Source organism: Musca autumnalis, unplaced genomic scaffold (genome assembly GCF_047663935.1).
Source record: "Musca autumnalis isolate F117 unplaced genomic scaffold, ASM4766393v1 scaffold_2, whole genome shotgun sequence".
Lineage (NCBI taxonomy): Eukaryota > Metazoa > Arthropoda > Insecta > Diptera > Muscidae > Musca > Musca autumnalis.
The window spans coordinates 72,911,136-72,938,030 of record NW_027411755.1 but is presented as its reverse complement, the minus strand read 5'-3'; the positions used below and the strand labels follow the sequence as shown (position 1 = coordinate 72,938,030).

Here is a 26,895-nt window from a genome sequence, read left to right as displayed (position 1 = left end):
CATCCATAACTACAATTTGTTGTTGTGGTTCGACTTGTTGTATGAAACAGAACAGCTTGAAGAAATATCTCAAAAGGTTGTTAGCTCATTCTTTAAGGATTTGAATGTTCTGGGAAGAACAGAGCAATAGTAATAGTAGTTGGCACATATACACTACAAACCTACCTCAAGAAATGCACTTTTTATAAATGGTAAGAAGTCCGAAATGTGTCTTTCAGAAATATGTACGTGCTGTTGGTAATTTTACAATAAAAATAAAAACAACAACAAAAAGTAGCATATTTTTATTCATGAATGTGGATATGAAAAGCTTAAGCACCGCCTACTACACATACACACATAGAGAAATATGACACATGTACGCACGAATAAAATCAAAGAATCCTAATGGATATGATGTTGTTGCCACTTGTTTTTCTTGCGTATAAGATGGGTGGATGGTGGTAAGAAGTTATCTTCAAGTGTAGCATGGGATAATATTTAAGGAGCTTTTTGTGTAGGTTTCACAAATATACAGGAACAAAAAATACGAACAAAATACGAATATGACAAAAATTTTCAAAAGATTTTGATATTTAATATTTTGGGTTGACCAAACCTCTTTCGGAAAAAAGAACTAAAAATGGTGTCAAATTTTAACATATCCTACATAAACAGTGGCACTTACCGTTATTGGTTTTCATTCACACTTTACCATACACTGGCCGTTATTAGTTGTCATTGTTATAAATTGTAGAGCGATCGTCACAAATAAGTAGCATTACATTGATGGTTTATCAAGTTGTATAAAGTGGTGGTGGTTTATAAGTTGGTGTATAAAGTTGTGTAATGTTACAAAACGAAAGAAAAATAGTTTCCTTTGTATTGTTAGGGAGCATCAAATGTAGCAATAATGACGTCATCGATGAAAGGGAAACCACGCCGCCTTGCCATCACCGCTCTTATACCAACAAATGCTTATATACATACACCCACTATTTGCAAAGACAATTTCACCTCAATTTTAGCCAAGACAACAACCACACACGAAGCTTTCAATTGCATTTAATAATATTTGTTGTAATTGTACTTATATACAAGGAACACTCATACATACAAACACCCACACGAATTAGATAAACGTCAAAGCAACAGGATGTTCGTTATAATGAATGCCGAAGGTTTCTTTGTTAACGAATTGGCGAATCTGTCTATAGAATGTAGACAGACACGACGACAATAACGGTCATCATCATTGACTTGTGTTGTATATAAACGTTGGGCTTCTTTGGCACCATAGACATTCGTTGCTAACGCGTTGCCGCTAACGTTTGCTAACAACTACTCGTGGAAACAAGTGAGAACAGCTAAAGAGAAATTTGAATTTGTTGAAAAACGAAAATAAATTACAAAGAGAAAATATAAATCGATATTTATAGAAGAGTGTTTTCTTGTGCTCATGTGAATTTTGAAAAAAAATAAATTGTACTAAAATTTATAAAATCCTAAATTGATTTTTCTTAAATAAAATCACAACAAAAGTTGTGGAACATAATTTGGAAATATTATATAAACCAATTGTGAAATTTAAGTGAATAAAACGAGTTTTGAATAAGCGAAGAAAAGAAAGTAAATACTGTTTTCAAAAACTTGTCACATATTGGAATATTATTTTCACCAAAGAAAGGTAAGATTTTCGACATAAGAAATAAAACAGACGTACAAAAATAAAATTAATCTTAATTAAAATTACATCTGAAGAAAACAGTAAATTGTAACCGTTACTATGCACGGTGTGCCTTAACCAAATTTAAATGGAAGGTGCTTACAGCTGGGAAGTTTTTGCAGATTCTGAAACTACAATGCTCATAGATGAGAAATCTTAAGAAACGTAAAAATCGCCGGAGAGATTTTGAAATAAATCGCGATTTAAGTTCACATTTTTAGGTGTTCTTTAGGTTTTCACGATTTAGCTTGGAAACCGCGAGTTCTATGTAAATGGGTCTAAAGAAAATGTTGTAGCAGAGAAAATTCTCCACAAGATTGGCCTTTATGATATTTTCGAAGTATTTACCGTTTTTGAGATATGGACGTTCAAATTGGGGCAATGCACTGACTGTATCGTCCCCTTATAAAACAATATTAAGGACAGTGCCCCTTAATTAACTTTTAATGGAAACCGCTTACACATGGGATGTTTTTGCGGATTCTGAAACAGCAATGTTCATAGATAAGAAAAATGAAAAAAATCAGAAAAAATCGCTGGAGGGATTTTTAAATAAATCGCGTTTAAAATTCACAATTTTAGGGGTTTTTTGGTTTTCACGATTTTGCTTGGAAACCGCAAGTCGTATCGAAATGAGTCTAAAGAAAATGTTGTAGCTGTAAAAATTCTCTATAAGACTGACCGTTAGGTTTTTTCGTAGGTTTTACCATTTTTGAGATACAGAGGTTCAGTTTGAATTTTTAGGTTTTTATCTTAAGTCTTAGGGGTGCCAACGTGGTGCAATGGTATGCACACCCGCCTTGCACGCTGAAGGTCGTGGGTTCGATTCCCCGGCCAGTCAAACATCAAAATTTTCAACGTTGGCAAAATACCCCTCAGTAATGTTGGCGACATTTCCTGAGTATTTCAGCCATGTAAAACTTCTCTACAAGTGGTGTCTTAGGACACGCCGTTCGGACTCGGCGATAAACTGTAGGTCCCATATCACTGAGCTAATATGAATCGGGGTGCACTCATTGATATGAGAGAGGTCTCCCTTGTCCCGTATTGGATGTTTGCGGAACAATTATTATTATTATTATCTTAAGTCTTAAAGATTTTGCTTGGAAACCGCAAGTCATATCAAAATGGGATTAAAGTAAATGTTGAAGCTCGGAAAATTCTCTACAAGATTGGATGATTTATTTTTTCCTAGGTTGTACCATTTTCAAGAAATATAAGTTTAATTTGAGAAATTGCAGTAATGGCATTGATTAAATCGCAATTTATTTTAATATCCCTCAGACGATTTTTTTGTTTCTTGATATTTCTCATCTATGAGCATTCTAGTTTCAGAATCTGCAAAAACTTCCCAAGTGTAAGCACCTTTCATTTAAAATTAATTAAGGCGAACCGTGTATGGCGTTATGCTTTACTTATGTTTGTTTTTAAATCAAGTTCATCCTATAAAAATCATTTTTAAAAGAAGTAAACTTTCGTACTACAGATTAAGCATTTATGCTAACGAAGGTATATGGGCAGTATTTTTTAAAATTTAACATCGTGGGTAAAAATGGGTTGAAGCCAATGTGTCTTTTTTTGTTTTCTCTCGATTTGTGATTCAACCACACTTATCACGACTTTCCCGTCAAAGTAATAAGAGAAGGCAACCAAATAATGATCACTAGTGTATAACTTCTCCAAATTTGATCTGCGTCTTCCATTAAATGATGCTGACATTTTGAAGCCAGATTTTAAGTGTTTTTTTTTATTTTCTTCTAATTTCCTTTCGCAAACAGGTTTTTCAAAAAATAATGTAGTCGTGAATGTAGCCTACACAGCTTCACAGAAATCTGCATCCAAATACGAAAATTTTGTGCGAACATTTTTCTGAAAATCATTTCGGGCCTAATTTTTACAATTGTCATTCGAATTACTCGTACTTGATTAAAAATTTAAGATTTTTTTCGTTGCGGATCTAATAAATCTTTACTCGTGAAATTCCATCTACTAAAACGCAAGATACGAGAAATTCCAAGGTAGGAAAATCACGTAAAATTGTTTCACTGATAAGGGAGCTACATTAATTTTATACCATAAAATAGTGTGTGATGCTACATCCACAGTTCCTGATTGATCACTTTGAAATAGATATATATCGATGTAGAACAAAATTTATTGTACCTTGCGCAAATTAGAGATGTTTTATAGTTTTTTAATGCTTTGATGCAGCCGATGCTACATCTAAGCGTCCAAGTTATATTCCGAAAAATGTATACAAATTAAAAGATATGGTCTTGCTGTACATGAAAATCACATGCGGACAAAACGATTTTGAATTTACGCGATTTACACATATTTTAATAATGCATATAAGTTAAAGCGCTTTATTTGAACTCTATTTCCGTTTAAGAAGTCTAATGATTTATTTCAACAACCCGATAACTTTCCTCAATGGGAAACCTTCTATGTGAATGTAGATAAAGCAAAATCCGCCCATTTTCTTGGGAGTTTCAAGAAAAATAAAAGAAGTACTCGTATAGATTTTTTCCAATATTCTCAACTCTAGACTGCATGTGAAAACTATTATTCCAAATCAAAATTTGTTTTTTGTAACACAGATATGAGCTTATTTTGGCTATAATGTCCTAACTACTATCCCGATGGTTATAAGTTTGGTCACATTTGATTCCCCGTGGAGTCTTTATTTAAAACTGTTATTTTTTTGTAATTTTTTACGGGTAAATGGACCTATATTTTCAAAAAACTTGGATTACATTTAAGATTTTGTCAATTTTTAGTAACATTTTACAAATGTTATGCAATCTACTTAATGACGTCACTTCGTGATATCTTTTTAGTGACAATTGTGCTCAATGCGCGTTTTTATAATATTTTTTTCTTAAAAGCAGAAGTAAAACCACGATAACATAACCAAAAATTTGCTCGCGAGCGGATTTGTACTGGGGAATTTTTTCTTAACCTGTGTACCAAAAATCGTTAATGTACCGCATATTGAAGAAAACATTTTTATACCCTCAGCATTTATGCTAACGATGGTACATACACTTTCATACGGCAAGATGTGCCTCATCGAAATAATGTGTTTAGACCCCAAGTATGTGTGGACTAAATCCGTTTCAGACAATTTATCTGTCTGTCTGGCTGGAGCGCACGATAACTCTCGAACATATCAACCGATTCGGTCTAAAATTTGGCTTTCCTAAAATTTTGTCTAAATTTACAAAAAAAAAATTTTCTTGTACAAGTCCATACTTCCTGACATATTGGTCTAAAAGCTCCAAGAAACCCTGACGGCACCAACCAAAATGGCAAATCCGCAAGAAAATTCTCGCACGGAGAAATATAAATATATTCTTTCTCATGATGGAATCTCTCAAATAAAACGCTTGCATTTAAATTATAAATGGTAGCAAAATTAAACGGCAAGCGTTTTATTTGGGTATAAAAATGCGCTCCAGCCAGACAGACAGACCTCACCTCCAAATTGTCTGAAACGGATTTCGTCCAAACATACTTGGAGTCTAAAACCATTATTTCGATGAGGCCACAGTTTGCCTATAAAAGTGTATAACCCTCGTTAGCATAAATGCTGAGAACAAAATTATAGTCAAATTAGGCCGAAAATTTACATGAAAACTTTAAAATGAATGAAATCGTGTTGTACCGTTATGTAAAGACTATACCAAATCCTGGACTTATGTACATAATTTTTGGTGGGGAAGTTTCTATACCATTGGGGACTCCAAATGCCAAGTTACAGCCAATTCTGGCTAAAATTGAAGATAAAATCCTTAAAACACTTGAAATCGGGTGGTACCACTATATGGGGGCTATATCAAAACCTGGACCTATGTCAACTATTTTTGATGCAGAAGTTTCTGTACCGTTGGGGACTCCAAATGCAAAGTTGCAGCCAATTCGGCTTCAAAATGAAGATAAAATCCTCATAATTCTTGAAATCGGGTGGTACCGCTATAAGGGTGCTATACCAAAACCTGGACCTATGTTCACAATTTTTGGTGGGGAAATGTCTGTATCATTGGATATGTCAAATGACAGCTAATTCGGGCAAAAATGAAGATAAAATCCTTAAAATACCTGAAATCGGGTGGTACCGCTATATGGGGGCTGTAGGAAAAATTGGGCCCATATTCATTTATTGTCATCTGAAAAGTGTGCAAAGTTTCAGTTCGATTGGTCAACTACAACTGTGTGGAAAATGAGTTACCAGAGCTGAAATGCAAGTTAAATAAAACACCGTTAAAACCAGGGTTTCGGAGACGGAGACTGAGTCGAAAAAAAATAACTCGACTCCGACTCCGGGCAAAATTTTTTCCACCTTATAGATATATAACATTAAATTTGGAACAAGAACTTTTTTAAAAATCATTATTTATTTTAAAAGAAAGGTATAAGAAAATATATACTAAGTTAAAGGACAATTCACAGGATATTTACTATCCTTTGGAGTGTAGTCTATTCATCCCTATTTTGTTGATCCAATTGATTTCTTACATTTTGCAAACAAAAGTTCTATGACAATCGAATTAAGGTTGGACCTTCATCCTTTTTCGTCAGAAGTTTTACTGGCCTTTTCACAAAGGTCTATTATTCTCATCTTGTCTTTTTTTTTTTTTTGAGAAGTCGTCCTTGTCTTCTATTAAAGACATTGTGGTCTCTTTGGGAAATCTTACTGAATGCCCTGTGACACAAAATGGAAGTTAAGAGGAAAATTCCTTTTGGGAATGAAAGCTCCAATTGAGAACCCCAATGGAACCCATAGGTGAAATTTCTGAGTCATGATTTTTTTGACTGACCACCATTAATCATTGAGAAAATAGTTTTATATCTATGTTTGGAGATATTGTTTCATAATTTTAAGATGGCATGTTTCCAGTTAAATGGAATGAGGAACCTTTCTGTCAAATATGCTGTCCTTCTAGCTCAGTTTCTTCCTTGCCCTTTTTGTTCTTGAACTCAAAAATTAAAACAAAATTAAATTTTCTACAAAAATGTTCCACCGAAAATTATATGGATGTTTCCAATATCCAAGAAATCGACATTGTCATGTTTTCATTGTACTTTATCATTTATTTATTATTATTTTATTATTATTTATTATATTCACTCTCGGAGTCGACTCCGACTCCGTGTCGACTCCGAGAGTGAACTCCTATACCACAAAAATGAATAAAATGTGCACAAAATTGTTAAATTTTTCCTAGATTTTGGCCTGTATAAGTTGTCCGTAATAAGTTGTGATATCAATTTTATTGGGAAACTATTGTTGATTAATACTTGCGTTATATAACGTATAATATTTTGTAACTTGCCTTTAAAACTACACACAGAAAAAATGGCCTCTCTAACATATGTCCCAAACATATTTTGCAGCAAACATATATTTGTTTGCAAGCAGTCCCAAACATAACAACGCCTTTCATAAAGCAAAAAAATACTGATTTTTTTTTTTGTTTTTATTGAAAAATTATTTTTTTGTGTTGTAAGCCAATTTGTACATTTTATTGATCCAAAAGGTTGCAATAGTACTCTGAATTTATTGTTTTACCCTTTTGCAGATAGTCAATCAATAAAATACCTTTGAAGTCGCAAAAAACCGTTGCCATAACCTTACCAGCCGATTGAATTGTTTTTGCCTTCTTTGGGGCACTTCCTCCAGCTTCAGTCCATTGTTTGGATTGTTCTTTTGTCTCTGGAGTATAGTGGTGGATCCATGTCTCATCAACAGTTATGAAACGACGCTTAAAATCCATTTTATTTCGCTTAAAACGATCCAAACAAGGTTGATAAATGTTCATTATTATGCGTTTTTGATCGACTGTTAACAAATGCGGCACCCATCTTGCAGAAAGCTTTTTCATCTGTAGTTCTTCATGCAAAATTAAATGGACTCGATCATTTGAGATGCCCATGATATTAGCAATTTGACGCACTTTTATTCGTCGATCATTTAATACCATATCATGCACTTTGGCTACAATATCTGTTGTTGTTGCTGTTTTTGGACGTCCACTACGTGGTTCATTTTCAATGCTTGTACGACCACGTTTAAATTCAGCAACCCAATTGTTTACTGTTGTATATGAAGGAGCACTTTCACCTAACACATTCACCATATCATTATGAATTTCTTGTTCCGATAAACCTTTTTTATGTAAATATTTAATGACAGCACGCATTTCTAATTTCTCCATTGTAAAAAAATTTCGGATGCGTCTTTTTTGAACACGAAAATATCATAAAGGTCGATCTTGTAGAGAACAACATTTTCTTCAGTCTCATTTTGTTAGGACTTCCGGTTTCTAAGCAAAATCGTTAAAACCTAAACAACCCCTAAAAATGTCAACTTAAATCGCGATTTATTTAAAAAGCGCTCCGGCGATTTTTTTTTGTTTTTTGATTTTTCTCATCTATAAACATTGTAGTTTCAGAATCCGCAAAAACTTCCGAGGTGTAAGCACCTTCCATTTAAAATTGTATCAAGAGCACCGTGGTAACCCAAAAGTAAATTAGGCTTGAAAAGTCATCATAATGGGTTTTGATTTGTATAAAAAGTCTTTAGTGTTTGAAGTTTTAAACAATATTTAATTTCTGCATTCTATTCTTGTTTTGTGTTGGGGACAACTTTTACAAAAACAACATTAAGAGTCTCTTGTGACCCATCGTGAATCGTTGGGCAAGGAATCCTTTTTTGTGCTTTGTGTGTGGGTGTTGTTTATTTCATTAATGAAGTACTCCACATTGTTTTTCCACTTTTCTGCACTACCCTGTCATTTTCGTATTAATTGGCGTTTTGTGTTCAGCTCACGTTAAAAACCTGCAAGAAAAACAAACAGGTTTTTGCAAAAATAGTTTAGTTAGTTTTGACTAGATAATTAAGAGAAAAAGGTTACAAATATGTAAACACTAGCGGGATTCAAAGTTTTGTTTTAACAGTGTTTTATTTAACTTGCTTTGGTCCCTTTAGTTCAATCTGGTAACTCATTTTTAACACAGTTGCAGTTGACCAATCGAACTGAAACTTGGCACGCTTTTCAGATTTAGATGACAATACATGAATATGGAATCAAAACCGATATTGGTCCATTTTATAGTGTTTTAACGGTGTTTTATTGAAATTGCATTTCAAATCTGGTAATTCGATTTTGACACAGTTGCAGTTGACCAATCGGACTAAAACTTTGCACACTTTTCAGATTTGGATGACAATAAATGAATATGAAATCAAAACCAATATTGGTCCATTTTTACCATTTTTACAGTGATTTTACGGTGTTTTATTTAAATTGCATTTCAAATTTGTTACCTCAATTTTGACACAGTTGTAATTGACCAATCGGACTAAAACTTTGCACACTTTACAGATTTGGATGACAATACATGAATATGAAATTAAAACAATGATTGGTCCATTTCACAGTGTTTTAACGTGTTTTATTTAAATTGCATTTCAAATCTGGTAACTCAATTTTGACAAAGTTGCAGTTGACCAATTGGACTAAAACTTTGCACACTTTTCAGATTTGGATGACAATAAATGAATAAATGTTCCAGTTTGTAGAGCAAGCACAATTATCTCGATATGTTTTACATGTATAACAATATAACACTTCCGTTGCACCTTTCAATTCTATAAAATTTTTATTTGATTTTTTAAACAAAACAAAATAAAATATAATTTAAAAAAATTAAGATTCAGTGTTTTATTTAGAAATGCACTTAAAACTAGGAAATAAGATAAAATGCACATACAGACTGAGAAAGAGAGACAGGAGGAAATTAGACAAATCTGGCAATTAAAATAGTGTAGCATGCAACAAAAGATTTTTTTTTTCCTTACGAGGTCATGAATGAGCCTCGTACAACTCCTAGCACAGAACAAAGTGGCGGTGGCATGCTCATATACTCGGCCTTATAGCTCGTCGGTGGGATTGGGATCTTACCACAGTCTGTGGGAGATTTGCTACAGTAAACATTTTAATAGATTGTTAAAGCATGCATTTGTTTTTAGATGAGAAGATGGAAACATTTTTAATTCTCTAAAGCTTGATTTGCGTTGTGCTGATGAAGCTGCACAAACGACTGCCCACCCAACCATGTTACCGGGTGCCCACTGTACATTCCAAGGTAACCCATATTCCGTACCCCCTTACACCAACCCTTGGTCCCTTGTTAAGTCAAACAAAAGTAGAGATTCAGTTCATTTTTGATTTAATGACTAAATTACAAAAAAACAAGTAAAATAGTATCAGTCGGCTTTGCCGACAGAGATATACCCTCAGCCTGTGTATACTGAAACAATTATTTCCCAAAATACGTATGTATTTAGGGTTTTAAAAATGTTGGGCGTTTGAACCGACAAAAATGTTGATTAGGATTAAAGATCAAAATGTTTGCGGAGGAGATACTAAAAGAAATGGATCGACATTGACCGTTATGGAAGTGCCATAGGGGGTTTTTACACTCTTCGGGCTGTTTGCTCAAGAAGTATGGACTTGCCCCTAAAAAAACTTTCACCATCGTAATTGAGGCAGCGAATGCAAGTTGCTTCAACAAACATCAAAGTGATTCGATATTAGGTCTTAAAGTGAACTTATCCGCAATTTTGTGTGGGAGGTACCGGATGGAGTGGACAAATATAGTCCATATTTGAACCTGAAATATATCTGGTAGATATATTAGGATGTGTATAGTGTAGACCAATTCGGCCACTCCCTTCAAGAGTTACCGTACGAACAATTTTTCCGAACATTTTTGAACTTTTGTGGGGGAGGTACCTGAAGGAGTGGACCTGATATGGCTTATCTTCAAACTTAAACTATGTTTGGACAAAATATTACTAAGGCCATATTTTGGACCGAATCCGCAGATCCGTTTGAGAGTTATCTGGCGCTCCAACCACCTCACACGGTGTCATAGGGATTTTTTTGCAACTTTCAAGCTATTTTCTCAGGAAGTATGGACCTGCCCCTGATGAAAGTTGTACCGTCGTATGGAGGGCAGTAAATACAAGTTTCTAAAACAAAAATCAAAGCGATTCGAGAGATGGCCCTAAACTGAACTTTTCCGAAATTTTGTGTGGGAGGTATTGGATGGAGTGGACAAATATAGTCCATATTTGAACGTGATCTATATCTGGTAGATATATTAGGATGTGTAAAGTATAGGCCAATTCGGCCACTCCCTTCAAGAGTTACGGTACGAACAATTTTTCCGAACATTTTTGAACTTTTGTGGGGGAGGTACCTGAAGGAGTGGACCGATATGGCTTATCTTCAAAATTAAACTATGTTTGGACAAAATATTACTAAGGCCATATTTTGGACCGAATCGGCAGATCCGTTCGAGAGTTATCTTGAGCTCCAACCACCTCACACGGTGTCATTGGGGTTTTTTGCAACTTTCATGCTATTTTCTCAGGAAGTATGGACTTGCCCCTGATGGTACTTGTACCGTCGTATGGAGGGCAGTGAATACAAGTTTCTAAAACAAAAATCAAAGCGATTCTAGAGATGGCCCTAAACTGAACTTCTGTGGGAGGTACCCGAAGGAGTGGACCGATTGAGTCCATATTAGAACCTCATATTACCCTGGTAGAAAGTTTACGCTATACAAAGTATGGACCAAATCGGTCACTCCCTTCAAGAGTTATCGTGCGCACAAACTTTCCGAACATTTTCGAACTTTTGTGGGGGAGGTACCGGAAGGAGTGGACCGATATAACCCATCTTCGAACTTAAACTAAGTTTGGGCAAAATATTACGAAAGCCAAAATTTGAACCGAATCGGTTCATCCGTTCGAGAGTTATCGTGCGCTCCAGCCAGCAGGACAGACAGACAGACAGACAGACAGACGGACGGACATGGCTAGATCGACTCCAAATTGTCTGAAACACATTTCGTCCAAACATACTTGGGGTCTAAAACCATTATTTCGATGAGGCACATTTTCATCGTATCAAAGTGTATATACCCTCCATAGCCTAAAGGCTGAGGGTATAATAACATTTTTTAACCTTATACGGTAAATATGGTGATTGTTCAAGACGATGTAGCTTTTGAATTATAATAAGCCAATCTAAAAATAATCATCTTCCTGATTTTAAACATAATACACAAATATATAAAGCTAGGATTAACTAATATTCAATAGAAGAATATGTGTGTACGTTTCAGCACAGAATCTAGAGGTGACTGTAAAACTGTAACAGCTGGTGCTTAAGCTAGGTCAATGACCTGGTAAAATGTATTAACAAATTGGAACAAAAAATAAATGGTGGAGAAGCACAAAAAGACTAGACAAAATAAGTTCCAAAGGGAGAACAAAAAAAAAACAACTATGTTTAGAGATTATGGGCGACCCAATTCTCAGAGCAAATTTGATAATAACACTAGGTATAACAGTTTCTGTTCGAATGCGCTCTGGACTATGGCAACGATTTTCAAACTGTTGCCATCAACAGCATACCGCAGGTTGGTAATGCCTATAAAAATACAATGGCAGCATTCAAAAAGAAAATGTCAACCTTCTTTCCGGGAAAAGGATAATGCAAATATTTTCAACTTAACCAAAAAAAAATAATTTAAGTTTTTTTTTATATATATGTAGTTTGAACAAAATTAATAGTTATTTTGGGGAACAATCAATCTCTCTCATAGAATAACGGTACTAGATTAGTGTCGGTAAAAGAAACCAAGTCTTTCCAAATAATTTGAGACCAAAACAAAGGAGAAGTAAATTGATTGTCCCGCAATAAAAAATGAGTATTAAGAGAACAATATTAACTTACGTTATTCGGGCTCCCTCGATGAAAGGCCTTTCATTGGTAGATGCCTGGTGAATATAATGATGACGCTTTTTGAGGTTAGCTTGATATACGCACAAAAATATACTTCAAGGCATATAATGTTTGAACTCTTAATATTTTCTGGACAATTCTTACTTTTGTTCAAATACCACAATCGATTCTGCTTGTAGGTGCTTGTATATTTGCATTTGGATTATCGGAATTTATAGTAACGCTTGCTCTCTTCCTCTTCTTTCACTAAATGGAAGTTCTTTCGTACTAACTAGCCAGAAATTATAAAATAACAATTTAGCAATGATGAACTGTCGAGGATATTAATTTTTTCCCAGTAAAATACGCCAGGTTTTCATCTTCCACTGCGGACACTTGACACTGCAAATTAAATCTGCTCCTTCAGAACACAACTTTAAGGGTGTTTTCCCGGTATGAATCGAGCTCCACGAAATTAGAATTACAAGTTGGGCGACCACACAGAAAACCACGACTGTACTGAATCATGCAGAATTGTCTTGGCTGCGAGAACTCACTAGCCAACTTGTTATTAGTGTTGCGAAGGGTATTGACTGATCTAATGACAAAACTGGAAATTATTACAATGAGAAATATACCTTTGAGAGAGTCCAATTTACGATATTCACCTTGTCAACACAAAACCAATCCAAACAGTGGCCAAACAGGGTACATCAATGCTCATGCACATACACAAAAGTATGCACATACAGAGGTTATCAAAAGAATTTGCAACAATCAAACTCTGTGTAATTTGTAATTGCAATTTGATCAGAATTTAGCACATCAAGATGAGTATGCACTCCAACGAAATGGCAGTCAAGTTGGCAGAAGCAAAACAAAAGAATTCAGCTTGGGAATCACTAGGAAATTATACTTTCTTTATAACATGTATATTCCCATGCATTTCAAAATCCACTTACACGTTTATCAATTAAGCTTGTTCATATGAAAAGGTGGCGCTCATTAATTTCAAAGAAAATCAATTATTATCTCGGTTTGTCAACAACAAAGCTTCAAACAGATGAACATTTATTCGAAAATTCAATGAACACAGTGTACAAGACTTTCACTGTTAAATGACCAAGCAAAAATAAGCAAGATGGCCTCCTGACACCCTCTATTTCTATCCTCGGAAATATTCCAATGGCATAAAAATCAATATTCAATAAATAAGAGCACGAATTACAACGATCTCCAAAATGTCTACCAAAGAAAGAAACAAAACTATAACCAAGAACAATTAGGCTCAATTATCTATTTCCAACCAAATTCAGCTATCTAAAGCATATCTTATGGATGACTCTGGTAACATAAACTGCATTACCTTCAAATGTCTATGTATACGTTGAAGCGAAAACGAACACAATTAAGGAAACGGAAATACATCACGAGCGCCTCTACATTAACCCCCCACAAAGATCAGATTTCGGGGTTGATAAACCCGAAAGCTGATACCGCTTGTGATGAATTATTGGCGAATGTCTTTCGCATGATAATTCCCGATGGACCGTCCTTGTAGATCTTCTAATTCATAATAAGAATTGCCAAGCTTTTTACGAATACGAGCTTTTACGAAGTTCGGAGCCAATTTAGCATTAAACCCTTGCTCAAAATTACTTTGGCAGAAGTTCCTGCGGTAAACCTCTTGACCAATATTGTACGAAACAACACGAGACCTGAGGTTATAAGCTTTTTCGTTTCTCTCAAACTGTTTCCTCATCATTTCACCAGCTTTATGCCTAATTATGTCAAAGGAGTCTGAACGGTTGAATTGCACTGACCGATCCTCCAGCATACCTAAATTCCGTAAGAGTTTGTATGTCGATCCATTGGTCACCATGTGTTGGCCAAAAGCCATGAAGTACGGAGAGGTGCCAATGGACGAATGAACCGTAGATCGAAGTGCACATGAGATCCTGCTGAGATTTTCATCCCAATCCTTCTGATCGTGTTTTATGTAAGCCTTTATTGCCGAAATGACCGACCTGTTCACTCTCTCAGACGCATTGGCCTGAGGGGAGTGAACAGCAGTATACACATGCGAAATACCATAACCTTTCAATAAGTCATTGAATTTATTTGCCTTGAATTGGGTACCATTATCCGAGACTATGACTTCTGGTACCCCAAACATATGAAACAGAGACTCTTCCAAATACCTTATAACAACATCAGCCGTAAATTTCTTCACCGGATGAAGAAAGCAGAATTTGGAAAAGTGATCTAGTACAACGAAAATTCCAACTGAACCAGTCCTAGATCGTGGATAAGGACCTAGGAAGTCGATAAACAACTTCTGAAAGAATCTATGAGTTTCCCCAGTTTTACCCATAGGAGGTCTCATAACGTAGTTTGGATGCTTTGTGGCTTTACACGTATCACACGAATTAATGTAGTTCTTTACATCATTAACCATATTAGGCCAGAAATAGTACCTTCTCAATCTCTCAAGGGTCTTATTTATACCTGAATGTGAAGAAAGCGGATCATCATGGTGCTTTCTCAGCAAATCTGGCACCAACTCCACTGGGACCCAAAGATTCCAAGCCAAGTCATCAGTGGTTTGCTCTCCCGTGGCATGTTCCATCCTACGGTACAAGAACCCATCAACAACTTTCACATCAGGGATACCATTACTATTATTCTGAACCTTTTCCAGCAACTGTTTGTAGTTTTCCGACTGGAAATACGGCGAATTCAGGTCTATAAACACTCCTTGTTCATTATCCAATACACAGAGGCCATCAACATCTGACAAACTTTCGGAGCTGATACGGGAGAGCGTATCAGGAACTACATTCTGCGTGCCCTTACGATGCTCAATCTTGAAGCGAAACCCCTGAAGCTTTAAAGCCCATCTTGCCAGCCTTGTACTTAAGTCGCTTTGGGACATGAGCCATTTTAACGAAGCATGATCCGTTATCACCGTGAACTCATGCCCCTCGACATAAGCTCGAAATTTTTTAATGCTTAGCATTGCTGCCAAACATTCTTGTTCGGTGACACTGTAATTGCGTTGGGCTTGGTTGAGTTTCTTAGACATAAATGCTATCGGAAACTCATCACCCTCCGCATTTTTTTGCACCAACACAGCTCCTATCCCTGTTTTGCTAGCATCACAGTGAATATAAAATGGCTGTGAAAAATCGGGACTATGCAAAACAGGAGCTGAGCATAAGATGGACTTTAAACTATCAAAGGCTTTTTGGGCTTCATCATTCCACGAAAATCTTCGATTAGCTTTTGTTAAATCTGTTAAAGGGGCAGAAAGAGCAGCGTAGTTCCTAATAAACTTCCTGTACCAACCCGACATTCCCAGAAAGCGGCGGATCTGTTTCACAGATCTGGGTATTGGAAAGTCAACTATGGCCGCAACCTTATCCGGGTCAGTTTGGATGACACCATTTCCTACAACATGCCCAAGATAACGAACTTCCTTGACGCAAAACTTACTTTTTTCGACATTTATGGTTAACCCAGCCAGACGCAAACACTTAGCAACTTCTGACAGCACTTCAATATGACGCTCAAAGGTTGCAGATACCACGAGAAGGTCATCCAGGTAGACAAACACTTCGGTCCTGAGAGCCGCTGGTATCACCCGGTCCATAAGCCGGCACATGGTCTGCGGGGCATTGCAGAGACCAAAGGGCATGACCTTGAAATGATACAACGGTCTGCCAGGCACCGTGAATGCTGTCTTACCTTTCGATGACTCCTCAAGTGGTATCTGCCAAAAGGCATCCTTGAGGTCAATGCTGCTAATATATTCGGCCTTGGGAAGGCGACTAAGTATCCCATCAATATGGGGGAGCGGATAGGCATCACCAATTGTCAAGGAATTGAGTTTTCTGCTATCAAGGCAGAGACGGTTTTTACCTGGTTTTCTGTGCAATACCACAGGGGATGACCAGGCACTCGCAGATTCCTCTATAACCCCCATCGCGATCATCCTGTCAAGCTCGTCGTAGATTAGTTTTTCTATGGCCGGCGAAACAGGAAAGTGCCTCTGTTTCACTGGCCTGGCATCCCCAGTGTCAATAATATGGCATAGAATATTCGTTTTGCCCAAGCCTTCCTTGGCAAAAGAGGGAAATAAGCTAACGACTCTTTGCATGTCGGTCATCTGTCGAGGTGAGAGAGGTTTATCTCCAAGAACTTCACTAATACTATTATAAGGATAAATATGGTCTACGATCCACCACCATTGACCAGATATTTACCCTGCGGCAAATCCTGGAGAAGACCCAAGAGATGCAGATCGACACCTACCACCTCTTTGTCGATTATAAAGCAGCCTTCGACAGTCCGCTGCGCTCAAAGGTATTCCAAGCCATGTCTGAATTTGGTATTCCCGCAAAGCTCATCCGGCTTTGTAAAATGACTTTAACTGATACGAGGTCCTCAGTTAAAATAGGAAAGAACCTCTCCGAAGAGTTTGGTACCAAAAGAGGTTTCAGACAAGGAGACAGCCTTTCGTGTGACCTCTTCAACATCCTGCTAGAAAAGGTTATACGAGAGGCAAATATCAAAAGAAGTGGCACAATCTACACCAATAGTCACATGTTACTTGCTTATGCTGATGATATAGACATCATGGGTCGATCAGTAAAAGAAGTAACTGATACCTTTATAAAAGTCGAAGGAGAATCTGCTAAAGTGGGCCTGGCGGTAAACGGTGAGAAGACCAAGTTGATGGTGTCGACGCGCAATGCGTCCATTGAGCTCGGACCGACTGTGGAAGTTGGTTCCTATAATATTGAGGTAGTAAAAGACTTCGTCTACCTCGGCACCTCCGTCAACACAACAAACGACATCAGTTGTGAAATAAAAAGAAGAATTATATTGGCCAACAGATGCTACTTTGGATTAAGTAAGCAGTTTAAAAACAAAGCCACATCTCGTCAAACAAAAATAACGCTCTACAAAACACTGATACTACCCGTGCTGATGTATGGCTCCGAAGCCTGGGTACTTGCGCAAGCAGACATGGCAGTGCTTGGTGTGTTTGAGAGAAAAATTCTTCGAAAGATCTACGGACCAATCTGCGTTGACGGTGAATATCGACGTCGCATGAACCACGAGCTGTATCTGCTATACAACGACATCAATATTGTTAAACGTATCGAGATGCAGCGATTGCGTTGGCTAGGCCATATCAAAAGAATGAGCGATGATGAACCCACTAAAAAGGCGTATGAATACATGCCACATGGCGGTGCACGCAGAATTGGCAGGCCAAGGAATAGATGGCGCAAACAAGTGGATGATGAGATGACAAGGCGCGGTATTCCAGAGAGCAAAGCAACAAATAGAGAGGAATGGAGATCTCTTCTTAGTTCGGCCTATAGAACAAATGTTCTGTAATGGGCCAGCTAAGTAAGTAAGTAAGTAAGTATGGTCTACGATAGGCAACAGGGAACAAGGGAGTAGGTCGAAAAGACGCCAAAAGTCTATGCCCAATATCAGGTTCTGAGACAAACTTGGCACAACAAAGATTCGAATGCTGGAGCTTCTTCCACGAAAAGAAATCTCAGTTTGTATATAACCAACGACTCGCTGCGATTTCCCATCGGCAGTTCTGACAGTCGTATTCAATGATTTATAAGGTTCGTTTGATGACAAAAAATCGGTAGCTGCTTGGGCCCCTAGGCAAGTAACCGAGGCTCCTGTGTCCAGTAGGCCATGTATAGTTTTCCCCAGCAACTCGACTTCCGCGTAAGGACGTATATCACCTCTCCTATCGAGAACAGATACCGAAAAACATTTCTTTATTGATTTTACATTGCGCCAAAAATCCTTAATTCTCCGACTTGACCTGCTAGGCTTATGGTGTTCTCCAAAGATTCTATCCCTTACTCTGTAGTAATTTTGCAGACGCTCATGGAAGGGTATGAGCGGACATGGGCCGCTTCTTTGTAAAGAATCAGGTTTAGACAGTATTTTAAGCTTTTCAACAGCATTCTCGTTTCCTAACTTAGCTGCGTTCCGTTGCATCTTATCATTCTCAGGTAAATTGAAGTCACGTCCAGATTCAATGCAGTTATCATCATGCGGGGTAGTATGAGAGGTGTGATTTATTTCATTTCCGGGTTGTGACTCCCTGTGGAATTCACTGCACCCTTTGGTGCGGTCGCTGTGAAGTTTTTTGAACCTCCACTGCATTTGCGACAATTGGGCTTATATGTTTGGGGAGCCCCACACCCATAGCAGAAGACGGATCTTTCTGCCAGACAATCTTGGTATCTATGTCCCACTTTGTGACAATTCCAACACGTCAGACTTATCTCAGAAACGTCATCATCAGGTGTCAGCATTTCAGGGGGTTGCCCTGTCTCCATCCCAATCTCCGATAAGCGTTTTTGCCAATTTCCCATTCTATTAGTGGATACACCATGCTTTCGGTGAACATCCAGCATAAAGAACTCTCTGCGCCGACATACCTCACGGAGCTGACCAATAGAGGTAATGGTCATATTCAAGATCTCGTGCTGTATGTCAGGCAAGAGGTTTCTTCTCAGAATCTCCACCAAAGTGGCTTCATTTAAGGGCTGATCGAGCCTATCCACGAGATCTATAACAGACTCATAAAATGAATCAAAGGACTCGTTCGGCTTTTGACGACGATCTCGGATCATTTCCCTGTAGTCGACATCGGTTCGAGAGTCCTTGTACTGGCGTTTCAACGCAAGACATAATTCAGGCCAGGTGACATTGTTGACGGTTTTGTGAAAACGCCAAAACCAGTCATTTGCTTTGCCCTCAAAGAGTGCAGAAGCGTTACCACATAATATTTCAAAATTGCCGTTTAATGTTTGGTTAGTTAAAGCTTCGACCCTGTATATGAAAGCATCCACCGGTAAACAGTTAGATCCTCCACTAAACTTTAACTTCCAATTAAACATGATTTGACTCACTTTGTCAGGTCTAAAAAGTAAATCATTTACAGTGGAAGGGGCATTCGAATGAGACCGATTTCCTAAGTTCCTACTTGTGGACGAGCTATTGTGATTCGCACCAGCATTCCCAGAAGAAGGTGGTAACCCAAGCAATTGCTCAAGAGTCCTTTGTTCTACATCTGGTAGAGTCTGCATTACAGGTACTCTATTCATGTTAGGCGACGACGAAAGAGGATTAGGATTAGGATTCGAGTTCAAACGAGACAAATTCGACCTTAAACTCTCTTCAACTAACATTGAAATCTGACCAGTCAAATTGCACAGAAATTGAGATTGCTGCTTAGCTAACGTTCTTGTCAACACATCTTCTATGCTATTTAAATTAACATTTGACATCGCCGAGGTCGCTTCAGATGTCATATTTCCAGCTTGAGGACGACTCTCTTCAGAAGATTGTTGATTTTCCGTTGATGAATTGGACTCAGTTGTCCTGTTCGAATCAAAAGTTTTCGCTTTTGATGACGATCTTGTTGTCATAGGTGAAGTAGGCTTCTTCGATTGCTGTGACGTAGATGCAGAATTATCTTTCAAAATCCTAGTGTTACAAACAGGGCAATTCGTATTAGTTCTGACATAATTGGAAATGCAGACTCTATGAAATAAATGTCTGCAGATAGACTCAGTCATGCTAGATTTATCCACAATATTTCCTTTACAAACTCCACAAATAGTTTCGTTTCCTTCAGCCGCTAATGCAGCAGGTATGTTTTCGTCGCTTCTAGTCAGTGGCATCTTGACTAAGGACAAGAAATATGACAACGACTACAATTATTTCAAAGTAAATCTGTCGAAACGCTGAACAATTTCAACTCTAATAACTGGACGGATTCACAACAACGACAAAATCTATAATATCTTTACAAAACTTCTGAAATAATTTCCAAATTCGAAATAAATGCGTGTGTATGTTTGACTATTAAAGGTAACCAAAGATTAGTAGGGGTTAAAAAAAGCTTTAAAGAAAAAAATGTGTTCCCAGAAATGCGAAAAAGTATAGTAAAGAAAGTCAATTTAGATTGGAAGTAAACATCCACTACAACATTTACATTTTCCAAATCGTAAAGAAAAATAGAAAAAATGTCAATAAATTCCCATATGAGGTCAATTATAGAACTGTAGTTCCGAAAAACTGATTTCCATCAATAAAGAAAATTAAAAACAAGTTCTCAAGAAGTTAATAAAAGAAGAAGGATAACCGTATCTGGTTACATTCATCGGTACTACGACTTATATGAATTGTAAGTTCCAAGGATACTAAGTTTTCCCCACATATGAAAGACGAAAGAATTCAGTACAGAAGGAAATAAAGAAAGAAATTGGAACCAAGTGATGTAACACAATATACATTATATTAGGCTATTTTGCTATTTGAAATAGACCACAGATGATTTCAACTCACTTGGGCCACACGTTTTGGGCGCCAAAAATTATTTATGTAGCATGCAACAAAAGATTTTTTTTTCCTTACGAGGTCGGTGGGATTGGGATCTTACCACAGTCTGTGGGAGATTTGCTACAGTAAACATTTTAATAGATTGTTAAAGCATGCATTTGTTTTTAGATGAGAAGATGGAAACATTTTTAATTCTCTAAAGCTTGATTTGCGTTGTGCTGATGAAGCTGCACAAACGACTGCCCACCCAACCATGTTACCGGGTGCCCACTGTACATTCCAAGGTAACCCATATTCCGTACCCCCTTACACCAACCCTTGGTCCCTTGTTAAGTCAAACAAAAGTAGAGATTCAGTTCATTTTTGATTTAATGACTAAATTACAAAAAAATAACATTTTTTAACCTTATACGGTAAATATGGTGATTGTTCAAGACGATGTAGCTTTTGAATTATAATAAGCCAATCTAAAAATAATCATCTTCCTGATTTTAAACATAATACACAAATATATAAAGCTAGGATTAACTAATATTCAATAGAAGAATATGTGTGTACGTTTCAGCACAGAATCTAGAGGTGACTGTAAAACTGTAACAGCTGGTGCTTAAGCTAGGTCAATGACCTGGTAAAATGTATTAACAAATTGGAACAAAAAATAAATGGTGGAGAAGCACAAAAAGACTAGACAAAATAAGTTCCAAAGGGAGAACAAAAAAAAAACAACTATGTTTAGAGATTATGGGCGACCCAATTCTCAGAGCAAATTTGATAATAACACTAGGTATAACAGTTTCTGTTCGAATGCGCTCTGGACTATGGCAACGATTTTCAAACTGTTGCCATCAACAGCATACCGCAGGTTGGTAATGCCTATAAAAATACAATGGCAGCATTCAAAAAGAAAATGTCAACCTTCTTTCCGGGAAAAGGATAATGCAAATATTTTCAACTTAACCAAAAAAAAATAATTTAAGTTTTTTTTATATATATGTAGTTTGAACAAAATTAATAGTTATTTTGGGGAACAATCAATCTCTCTCATAGAATAACGGTACTAGATTAGTGTCGGTAAAAGAAACCAAGTCTTTCCAAATAATTTGAGACCAAAACAAAGGAGAAGTAAATTGATTGTCCCGCAATAAAAAATGAGTATTAAGAGAACAATATTAACTTACGTTATTCGGGCTCCCTCGATGAAAGGCCTTTCATTGGTAGATGCCTGGTGAATATAATGATGACGCTTTTTGAGGTTAGCTTGATATACGCACAAAAATATACTTCAAGGCATATAATGTTTGAACTCTTAATATTTTCTGGACAATTCTTACTTTTGTTCAAATACCACAATCGATTCTGCTTGTAGGTGCTTGTATATTTGCATTTGGATTATCGGAATTTATAGTAACGCTTGCTCTCTTCCTCTTCTTTCACTAAATGGAAGTTCTTTCGTACTAACTAGCCAGAAATTATAAAATAACAAAATAACAATTTTTTCCCAGTAAAATACGCCAGATTTTCATCTTCCACTGCGGACACTTGACACTGCAAATTAAATCTGCTCCTTCAGAACACAACTTTAAGGGTGTTTTCCCGGTATGAATCGAGCTCCACGAAATTAGAATTACAAGTTGGGCGACCACACAGAAAACCACGACTGTACTGAATCATGCAGAATTGTCTTGGCTGCGAGAACTCACTATCCAACTTGTTATTAGTGTTGCGAAGGGTATTGACTGATCTAATGACAAAACTGGAAATTATTACAATGAGAAATATACCTTTGAGAGAGTCCAATTTACGATATTCACCTTGTCAACACAAAACCAATCCAAACAGTGGCCAAACAGGGTACATCAATGCTCATGCACATACACAAAAGTATGCACATACAGAGGTTATCAAAAGAATTTGCAACAATCAAACTCTGTGTAATTTGTAATTGCAATTTGATCAGAATTTAGCACATCAAGATGAGTATGCACTCCAACGAAATGGCAGTCAAGTTGGCAGAAGCAAAACAAAAGAATTCAGCTTGGGAATCACTAGGAAATTATACTTTCTTTATAACATGTATATTCCCATGCATTTCAAAATCCACTTACACGTTTATCAATTAAGCTTGTTCATATGAAAAGGTGGCGCTCATTAATTTCAAAGAAAATCAATTATTATCTCGGTTTGTCAACAACAAAGCTTCAAACAGATGAACATTTATTCGAAAATTCAATGAACACAGTGTACAAGACTTTCACTGTTAAATGACCAAGCAAAAATAAGCAAGATGGCCTCCTGACACCCTCTATTTCTATCCTCGGAAATATTCCAATGGCATAAAAATCAATATTCAATAAATAAGAGCACGAATTACAACGATCTCCAAAATGTCTACCAAAGAAAGAAACCAAACTATAACCAAGAACAATTAGGCTCAATTATCTATTTCCAACCAAATTCAGCTATCTAAAGCATATCTTATGGATGACTCTGGTAACATAAACTGCATTACCTTCAAATGTCTATGTATACGTTGAAGCGAAAACGAACACAATTAAGGAAACGGAAATACATCACGAGCGCCTCTACAATAGGATATTAAAATCGTTGTTCAAGGAAACCACTGAAATCTTAAATATATTCTACTCATGATGGAACCTCTCAAATAAAACGCTTGCTGTTTAATTTTGCCACCATTTATAATTTAAATGCAAGCGTTTTATTTGAGAGATTCCATCATGAGGAAGAATATATTTATTGAGGATATCCTCATTGAATTGTGGAGGTCGGGTTCAGATCAGAATAGATCCCTATTCTTATTGGTGATGATCGTGAAATATTTAGCGGGTGAAATGGACCAAAAATATAATATTTATCCAATTTTCTAGCGGCTCTGTAGGTCTCAATAATAGTCCAATCCACGCGTAATTTAAAAAAAAGGTAAGAGTATATCACAAAGAAGAAGCTTGCAATTTGAGATGGCGATCGGATACTATTTAGTGGGTTAAATGGACCAAAACTTTTGTGTAAAAATTGTGAAAATTTTTAATATAGAGATTATATCTTAATTCCTGGAAGTGACATTCCGGACAAGTGAGATATACTTGAAAGTGGAACGCTTGACCTTTCAACTGATGCCAATTATGTTGGTGTGCATGATCAAATAACAGAGTTACAGCCTAATATATTCCGTTATTTGTTTGTAGTGGAATAATAAACTCGCTAGAAGTCGCAATTATACATCAATAGTCGCAAAATTTTGCATCGGGTAAGAGTATAGTTCGAAAAAGGTGCCTACAATTTTGAATGATGATCTGATATTCTTTAGCGGGTGAAATGGACCATAACTTTCGTATGAAAAATATTAACATTTAATATTTGGCAAAGTAGCCTACATATGGACAAAAATACTGACCTTTCCTCTGGTGTAAATTGCAATAAAGTGTTTGCTAGATAACGGGCCTACTACCTAATATATGATGGGTTCTGTGTAGAGAACCACATTTTTATCCCTTGCTACATATTGTCTCTCCAAAAGTTCGTCCTAGACCCCTTATTTGATATGCCAAAAATTTATATCTCGACGAGATAAAGCGATTTAACGATGTGTGTCCGTCCATTAAAAATTGTAAACAAGCTTGAGGCCGCAATTATGGACCGATTGTAACGAATTTTTTAAGGAGGTTGGGTTCGGGCCAGAATAGGAATGATTAGTGTTTGCTGATGATCTTGAAATGTTCAGGGGATGAAATCTACCAAAATCAAAATTTTAACCAATTTTGTAGTGGCTCTGTAGGTCAAAATAATAACCCGCAAAATTTTAAAAAAGTTTGAGTTTATGATGAAGAAGCGTACAAACCAACGTGAAGATCAGATTATACTTAGCTGGTTAAATGGACTGAAACGTGTGCAATTGGTAAAAATTTCAATAACATAGCGGAAGTAGTAGTATACTACATAAGTGGGTTTCAATACATTTTAGTTTGTGTGAACTAAATTTTCCTTTCCTACTACAAAAATGTCTTTGTCATGCTAGATAACTTTTTTTTGGTCATAAGTGTTATACGAGGGCGGCTCGAAAACTTCTTATCCTATCAATGAAAGAGAATAGTTAGTTTTTCAAAAATATTTTTATTTTTCAATATAATCTCCTGAAACTTCAATACACTTAGTCCAACGCTTTTTTAGCAATTCTATCCCTTGATTAAAATAGTTTTCCTCAAGGTCTTAAAAATAGTGGTTTACAACTGTAATTGCATCTTCATTTGAGGTAAAACGCTTGCCAGCAAAGAAAATTTTTTAGATTTGGGAACAAGTAAAAGTCACTGGGAGCTAAATCAGGAGAATAAGGTGGGTGGTCAAGCAACTCGTACTTTAATTCGTTGATTTTAGCCATTGTTAAAACACTTTTGTATGCTGGTGCATTGTCTTGATGAAAAATTATTTTTTTGTGTTGTAAGTCAGTACGTTTTTCTCGAATTTGTACATTTAATTGATCCAAAAGTTTGCAATGGTACTCTGAATTTATTGTTTTACCCTTGAAGTTCCAAAAAAACCGTTGCCAAAACCTTACAAGCCGATTGAATTGTTTTTGCCTTCTTTGGGGCACTTCCTCCAGCTTCAGTCCATTGTTTGGATTGTTCTTTTATCTCTGGAGTATAGTGGTGGATCCATGTCTCATCAACAGTTATGAAACGACGCTTAAAATCCATTTTATTTCGCTTAAAACGATCCAAACAAGCTTGAGAAATGTTCATTCTTATGCGTTTTTGATCGACTGTTAACAAATGCGGCACCCATCTTGCAGAAAGCTTTTTCATCTGTAGTTCTTCATGCAAAATTAAATGGACTCGATTATTTGAGATGCCCATGATATTAGTAATTTCACGCACTTTTATTCGTCGATCATTTAATACCATATCATGCACGTTGGCCACAATTTCTGTTGTTGTTGCTGTTTTTGGACGTCCACTACGTGGTTCATCTTCAATGCTTGTACGACCACGTTTAAATTCAGCAACCCAATTTTTTACTGTTGCATATGAAGGAGCACTTTCACCTAACACATTCACCATATCATTATGAATTTCTTGTCCCGATAAACCTTTTTTATGTAAATATTTAATGACAGCACGCATTTCTAATTTTTCCATTGTAAAAAAATTGCGGATGCGTCTTCTTTGAACACCTGTTTCTATATGAAGGAGTTGCCAGATCGAAACAAAATTTAACATGTGTTCATAACAGAGATGGAAGTTTTCAAAAAAAAAAACACCTAACTTTTTTCTGTTTATACCGCACTTTTTTGCTAGGCTAAGAAGTTTCCTAACTGCCCTCGTACATTACATCTCTGATATTTGATAATTAAATTTTCACAATCATTGAAAAGAAGTTCCGTGGAGATCGATTGTCCAGGGATAGTGGTATAGGATATCCCATGGTCGGCTCCGTCCGACTATAGACTTTTCTTACTTGTTTTTATTAATAAAGATACGAAAATTCTGATTGGACTAAAATTCGATTTGAAGAAAACTGAATTCAATGATGGGCTCATATCTTTTATTTCTCTGCATATTTGCATATGCACAAAATATGCAAAAATTATGCAAAATATGCAAGTTATTTTTTGACGATAATCGTCAAATTAAATTTGGAAAATCTTAAAAAATTGTTCTAAATTAAGTGTTCTAAATTAAGTTTATTGCATATTTGCATATGCACAAAATATGCAAAATATATGCAAAATATGCAAAAATTATGCAAAATACGCAAGTAATTTTTTGACGAGAATCGTCAAATTAAATTTGGAAAATCATCAAAAAGTGTTCCAAATAAAATTTATTGACGTTAAACGTCGGTTTACTAGCAGATTTATTATATTTATTATATTTAATATCTATTTTAAATGTACCATTATTCCGTTCCAACTAATTAATTCGAATTATTGTGTATGCCGTTAAGTACAGTCAACGCTGTAGTTTAATACTGTACTAAAGT

General features: G+C 36.4%; 1 protein-coding gene across 5 annotated transcripts in view; it reads left to right on the top strand.

Annotated features, from left to right (window-relative positions):
• The first annotated feature begins 1,259 nt into the window (after positions 1-1,259).
• The window catches only part of LOC141394087 (short neuropeptide F-like), a 198,213-nt gene continuing 172,577 nt past the window's right edge, over positions 1,260-26,895 (top strand). For 3 of the 5 annotated variants that reach the window (XM_073967932.1, XM_073967933.1, XM_073967931.1), the window contains exon 1: positions 1,260-1,666. The gene's annotated coding sequence lies outside the window, so the exon portion shown is untranslated. The remainder of the gene's footprint in view (positions 1,667-26,895) is intronic. The other 2 variants (XM_073967934.1, XM_073967930.1) reach the window with 1 other exon arrangement.